Here is a 7524-nt window from a genome sequence, read left to right as displayed (position 1 = left end):
ACAACACCATGGTTCTTCCCAAACTTATCCTCGGTTCTATCACATCTTGCCAAGTGTTGTTAATATCCCTAAACTGGGAGGAAACATCAACAATGTTTACCCTACCTGCTGGACAAACCACAAATCAAAATATAATTCCACCAAAGTTTACTCTGGGGAAATTGCAGAGCAGAGTTCACTCTAGGCTTACTTACAGAACAATGGGTGAGGGGTTATGGGCAGAAGCATGGGGACATCCTTAAAGCAAAATCTGCACCCAACAGGAATGCGGTGATTTTAATGAGAAAGGCCTCCATAGGTACATATTTTTGAATGCTTAATCCCCAGAGGATTAGAGAGATTAGGAGGCATGGTCTTGTTGGAGGAGTGTGTCACTTGGGGTGGGCTTTGAAGTTTCTAAAGTGCATGGGAGGCCCACTGTTCTTCCTCTTGGTCTGCAGATCAGTATGTAGCTCTCAGCTACTCCTCCAGCACCATGCTCCCTGCATGATAATAATGGACTAAAACTCCGAAACTGTAAATAAGCCCCCAGTTAAATTCTTTCTTTATAAGAGTTGTCTTGGTCATGTTGTCTCTTCACAGCAATAGAACAGTAACTATATCAGAAATTAGTACCAGGGAGCAGGTTGTTTCTGTAACCGGCCTGACAGCTGCCTGTTGAAAGGATGTGGACTTTGGATTAATGGGCCATACTTGTAGAAGCAGGGAAGACAGTGGTGACAAGGAAGAGCAATGGAAAATTCAAAGGCCTGGTTCCAAAGGTTTCAGAGGGGAAAATATTAACAAGTAGCCTAGAAACCATTCTTGTGATATTTTGGCAAAGACTGTGGCTGCTTGTTGCTCTTGCCCTGAAGATCTGCCTGAGGTTGAACTGAAGAATTTTGATTTGATGGCTTTGGCAGAGGAGATTTCAATACAACCTGATATTTATTAACGGTGTCATGTGGTTATTTGTGGTCACACTTGTTAGCTTACAGGCATTTCCACCAGGCTTCTCATAGGCACCTAGCAACAGCTTACATCATCATCTACTATTGCCAGGTGTGCCAGGTATGGGCAGAGTGTAAAAGGACTGCCCACCACCACAGTTCTGTTCTCATGTTTCTCTGTTCCAGTGCCCCACCCCATACCCTCATGGTTCTGCCCCTCTGTCTTCCTTGTCTACATGCCCACTTGTCTGCCTCTACCCCTTGTCCAGGTCCTCACTCCTCTTCCCTTCCCCTAGTAAGCCTCCTTTATACCAGATCTGTTATGTGGCATAATTACTCAGGCATACCTAGCCTGGGCCCACCAGGCACCCCCTCACCACATTATATTCATAGCAACTCTTACACAGACCTATAATGAAAAGGACCAAGGTGAGCAAACACATACAAAATGTAGTTTGAGGAGAAATCCTTTTCTCCTGGAATTGTAATGGAGCTAAGTGATCAAGGAGATAAAAAAGTCTAAAGGAAAGCCTGATGCTAAATAGATTAAAAGGAGTGATGACCCCAGGGTAAGACCCCAACCCACTAAGTTTCCAACCTGTAAAAAGGAACTAAAGAAAAACTTAAGTGTAGAGGAAGCCATCAACAACAGAAAGCTGATGCAAATTTAATTGTAGTCCTTTGCCCACCTAACTGAAAAAGGGGGCCGAATTCTAGCCCCAGCAAACAGCAGAACTTGGCAGCTTCAGTCATGTTCTGGCTTTAGAGTCAAGAATAGAAGAAAAGGGTTATGAAATCTCCATCTGAGACTAAGGAACGCCAATGAAGCTGGGCACATGTCAGGGGTGTCCCTGCATGAAGGCCCAGAGATACTATTTCATAAAGCTATGAAGGCAAAGCCTGGATTGCACTGGAGACTCCCAAAATGTTGCAGATGCCAGTCATGGGATACCTGCTGTGATGGTTTGTATATGCTCAGTCCAGGGAGAGGCACTATTAGGGGGTGTGGCCTTGTTGGAATAGGTGTGTCACTCTGGGCGTGGGTTTAAAACCCTAGCTGCCTGGAAGTCAGTCTTCCACTAGCAGCCTTCAGATGAAGATGTAGAACTCTCAGCTCCTCCTGCACCATGCCTGCCTGGATGCTGCCATGTTCCCCTTGGTGATAATGGACTGAACCTCTGAACCTGTAAGCCAGCCCCAATTAAATGTTATCTTTTATAAGACTTGCCTTGATATGATGTCTCTTCACAGCAGTAAAACCCTAAGACACCTGCCAATGAGAGTTGCAGACCATGTATAGAGAAAGCTCAAAGGAGAAAAATGTGTTGCAGTCAAAGAGAGCTGAAGAGAGTTGATGACCTGAAGAGGGCTTTGACATCAGACATGGAGATGGGAGTTTTGAGTTTGTCCCACTGGTTTTCCTCCTTACTTTGGTCCAACATTTCTTCACCATGTTCTCTGTTCTCCCTTCTGGAATCTTCATATATATTCTGTGCCATTGAATGTTAAAAGTATGTGATCTGATCTTTTATTTTATTGGAGTGTTGCTATCAAAAGATTGTCAGAAGACACTTTGAACTTTAGGCATTTAAATAGTACTGAGACTGTGAAAGATTACGGTGATTTTTTTGTTGTTTTTTTTTTTTATTACGGTGATTTTTGAAGTAGAACTAAATGCCTTCTGCATTATGATATGGCTATAACCCCATGGGGGCCATATGAGAATACTGCCCCCTATAGGTGCACATATTTGAATGCTTAGTCACTAGGGAGTGGAACTCAAGAGGTACTTTGGTCATTGGTGTCTCTTTATAGCAGTAGAACAGTGACTAAGACAATGAATGATGACATCCCACTGAAGATTAAAAAAAAAAACTTGTCTTGAGTACTGCCATTTTTGTTAGGGTCCAGGAGTCACCAGACGGTGATCTCAGTCAGATAGGGATGGTTAATAAACCTTATATGTTCAATAGAACGTATATCCAAAGACTGATCGACCAGGGTAACAGCTAAAAGCTGGAAGCTGGACATTTATTTCTCAAAGCCAACTTATAAAGTCTAGAATGGCAAAAACCACAATGAGCTCATTCATACACAGATGTTGGAACTGCTGCCCAGTGGTCAGCCCTGCCTCAAGCCATTTTAGACATAAAAGTTCATGTTGACCTTTATTTAATTTGATGGGTCCTACATGAAGCTTATAGTCGTGACCTTTCTTAAGATGAACAAACCTCATAACATACAGAACAGGTTATATGTTAGACATGCACACGTTCACATGGCAGGAAAGGTTTTCCTTGCCGAGGACTCCCTTTGTAAATTTTGTAAACCCTCAAAGCAGGAAAATGGCCAGAGCCCTGCCTGCCTGAGGAGCTCCAGCAACCCCTTCCCAAGACCTCGCTAACCCCCAGAACTGTACAAAGGTTATCTCCTGCTCGAAGTGAGATTCTCCCAGGTTATGCTAATTTTAAGTGAAAAGTCTCAACAAAAGCCACCACTCCCTTAACTTCCCATGGAAACACACCAATCTCTGAGCACAAAACCCCACCAATCCCTGAACAGGAAAACCCACCAATTCCAGAGTTCCCCTAAGCTCAGGACTTGAAATCCCACCAATCCTCGTCCTGGAAATCTCCACCCTAGAAAGCTCCACCCCCTAAGAACCCCTATATAAACACTGTGTCTGTTCCCTCCCAGGAGTAGAGTCAGCTACTCCTGAATTTGTGCCTCTTCTCTCAGGAGTCTAGTGAATCTCTTTTATGAGATTAGCTGCCTGGTGTGACTCTCTCCCCTCGGAAGAAGACAGGAAAACAATGAAGAGAAAAACAATGAAGAGAAAAAGAGAAGAATTAAAGGGAAGGAGTAAGGCTGAGGCTCCTGATCCTCAGCTCAGCTGGGGACACCCTCCCCCAGGATCTGCAGTGTCTCAGCTGGGGACACCCTCCCCCAGGAGCTGCAGTGCCTCAGCTGGGGATACCACCTTCCCCCAGGAGCCGCAGTACCTCAGCTGGGGATACCCTCCCCCAGGAGCTGCAGTGCCTCAGCTAGGGATACCACCTTCCCCTGGGAGCTGCAGTGCCTCTGCTGAGGAGGTGTCCTCTCAGCTCTGGTTCCTGGGCTCCCAGTCTCAGGACACCCTTCCATTAGGATACCTTTTCCCCACAGAGCTGTGTGGTTCCGTGGCTTCAGTCCCAGGACACCTTCCCATCTGAACAGAAAGGCCATCAGTATGTATGTGGTCAGCATGACTCTGGTCTGAGTCAAATTATTTTTCTGTGTCAATGACTGGCAGGCATATTTCAGTAACAATATGAAATAGCTGGCTGGCATGGAACAAAATGGCCACAGCTATCCTGGGGTTGTGGGGGAAGTCTTCAACAATTTTGACTTTAGACACCATTTTACCTAAGCTGACCAACTCCCTCTCTAAGCAACAATAGTTCCCCAAAAGATAATGCCCAAATCCTAACAACAGAAAGAACAAATGAATTTGATTGCTTGGGCAAAAACACTCACATTCAATGTCAGCCAACAATGATGAAACAATGGAGTTGTCCCTAAACCCCAAGTTCTGATTGGTAAAAAATTGTATCTGTTACTCAGCCCAGATGCTTGTGGGTTTTATGCTTACAAAGCTGCTTCGGTCCATACTCGGAGCTGCCAGCAAAAACAAGGTTCCTAAGTCCTTGTCTGGTGGCCCTGATCTATCAATGACTCTGCTTATGTGGTGGGAATAATAAAAGATTTTGCTGCTCCACAAGCCCACTGGTGTCTTCTCTCCCCTTCTCGTGGTGCACATGGTGTTCAATGAGAACTGCCATTCTTACTTAGCTACAGTTAGCCAACTGACATTTGTGTTGAGAATCAAATGAAAGGCAAGCACTCTGTCACTGAGCTTTGTCATTTCTTGACTCCCACCCACTCACCCAACCCTTTTCTTTGCTTCTGGTTTTGCTTTCAAGACAGGGTTTCTCTGTATGGCCCTAGCTGACCTGGAACTCCATTTGCAGACCAGGCTGGCCTTTCAGACTTACAGAGATCTGCCTGCCTCTGCCTCTCTGCCTCTCTCTCTCTGCCTCTCTCTCTCTCTGCCTCTCTCTGCCTCTGCCTCTTGCCTCCTGCCTCCTCCTGCCTTCCCTTGCCTCCTGCCTCCTGCCTCCCTCTTCCTCTGCCTCCTCTGCCTCTCTGCCTCTGCCTCTGGGGTTAATCTGAGTGCTGGGATTGAAAGCATGTGCTACCACCACCAGGCTAAGTATTCTGTGCTTTTATAGAATACCTGCTTGGGAACTCTTCTCTGCATCACTGATCCTACTTAGGTTACTGCTTCCTCAGAACCTGGGCATGAACTTGGATGAATCCTTATTGGAATTCCATTCCTTTGGCATTAGTGCCTGGTGCTAGCATCTTGATTCTCTCTGTGTTGTCCCCATCCAAAATTTCTAAAATGTTATGGAAGGATGATCCATTTGCAGGGACGTCACTGGCATGTGGATCAGCTCGGAGCTGATCATTCAGTATATATCCTGACCATACAGAGATCCTCTGCCAACAACACTGAATTAGAGACTTTAACCCCACAATATTCTTTTTCTGTACAACAGCTTAAAATAAATTCAGTATCAACAAATTCCTGAGCCATCTGCTGAGCAGATCACTCCCATCTGTAGCCTTGGCCCTGTTACCTGATTCGAAGCCTTGCAAAAAAAAAAAAAAAAAAAAAAAAAAAAAAAAACCAAAGCCCTTGGCCAAACATTGTGTTACATCAGAATTTAGATTCATAGCTGGGCATCTTTGACCCTAGCATTCAGATCCCTTCAGCCAGGGAGTTTGAGGCCAGTGCAGGCAACCAGCATAGGTGAAGTCTGTCTGGAAACAAAATGAAAAAACTCATAATCCTCATGGGAGATCAAGTTAACTTAAAAAAAAAAAAGCCAGGGTTAGTGACACATGCATTTAAGGCAGTGGCAGGCAGGTTTCTGTGAATATCAGGCCAGCAATAGATAGAGAGACCTAGTCTCAAACAAACAAACTAGATGCATGATGGACATGATGTCAGATGGCTTTGATCCTAGCACTCAGGAGGCAGAAGCAAGAGGATCTCTGAATTTAAGATCATCCTAGTCTACAGAGCATGTTTGAGGCCAGATATCTACACAGTGAGACCCTGTCCCAACCCTATGCAAAAAAAAAAAAAAGTCATTTAGGAAAAGTAGCAGAGAAGTCGTGTGAAGACTGTCATAGTCTGCTGTCCCCAAATTCTAACTTAAAAAAGCAACCTAACTTTTTTTTCTCTTTCAGGGTATCAGCCAAAGCCTAACCACTCTTTCCTGGTGCTGTGTACCCTCTCACCATTTCTTTGAAGACTCCCCTCATTCCCATTAATCTCACCCTCTCCCCACACACCCTTCCTGCAGTTGCTTGCCGGCCTCTGTGTCTTAACGTAAAGGCATGACTTTGCCTCGGCTCCCTCCTCCCAGCAGCTGCTGGATTTTCAGTTGGTCTTCCCCATTGTTTTTATCTCCATCTCAAAAAAAAAAAAAAAAATCCTCAAATTCCACCCACATACAACACTAATAACAAAGAAAAAAGGAAAGAGGGGAAGGAGTAAGGGAGAAACAAATAAACCTGCCAGACACTCAGGAGGTAGAGGCAAGAAGATCAGGAGTTCAAGGTCGTTCATGGCTGCACAGTAATTTTACTTTTAGGTTTGGTTTTTCAGGACAGAGTTCTCTATGTAAGAGCCCTGACTAACCTGGAACTCAGTTTTTAAGACTGCTGGCCTCAAAGTAAGAGATCCACCTGCCTTGGCCTCCCAAGTGCTAGGATCAAAAGTGTGCACCACAATGCCCAGCACTGCATAGCAATTTTAAGACCAATCTGGGCTATAAAAGGGACCCTGGCCCACCCTATGTCGGAGATTGGCTCTAAAGCTTTAATTCAGTTGGGAATCTGTGTGTCCAAACACTGAGATACTTGTCCCCAATTGGTTTTTGATCAATCAATAAAGACACTAACAGTCAATGGCTGGGCATAGGGTGGGACTCAGAGAGAAACAGAGGAGAATTGCATTGACTAGGGAGAGAAGGATGAGGCATAGGAGCTACAGGAGATAAAGCCAACAGCAGCCAAGAGAGAATTCGGCTAAGCGGCAACTGGCCGCTTCCTCCATTGGGCCTGGGGTACTAGGGGAGGGTTAGGAGTGCCCAGCCTTTGAGGTAGCCAAGGCATTTTAAAAATAAGTGTGCTCTTGGGTGGGTGTGCACATTTGATCCGCTGGGAGCACAAAGCGGTATGGCACAAACTTACAGCTACAACCCTAAACAAAAAATACAAGAGAAACATAATGGCTCAATTACACAGCAGAGATCAGCTGAGTGCTGGTGATGGGACACACCTTCACTCCAGCACTAGGGAGGCAGGGGCAAGTGCATCTCTGAGTTCAAGGCCTGCCTGGTCTGCAGAGAAACCCTGCCTTGAAAAAACAACATAAAAGGAGAAAGAGGAAGGAGAAGGAAGAAGAAAAAGGAAAAAGGAAAAGGAAAAGGAAGGAAGAAGGAAGGAATGTGGAGGAGAAACACTTGCAGCAGCTGCTGTC

Source organism: Mus caroli, chromosome 3 (assembly GCF_900094665.2).
Source record: "Mus caroli chromosome 3, CAROLI_EIJ_v1.1, whole genome shotgun sequence".
NCBI classification, from domain to species: Eukaryota; Metazoa; Chordata; class Mammalia; order Rodentia; family Muridae; genus Mus; species Mus caroli.
This window is presented reverse-complemented; position numbering follows the sequence as displayed.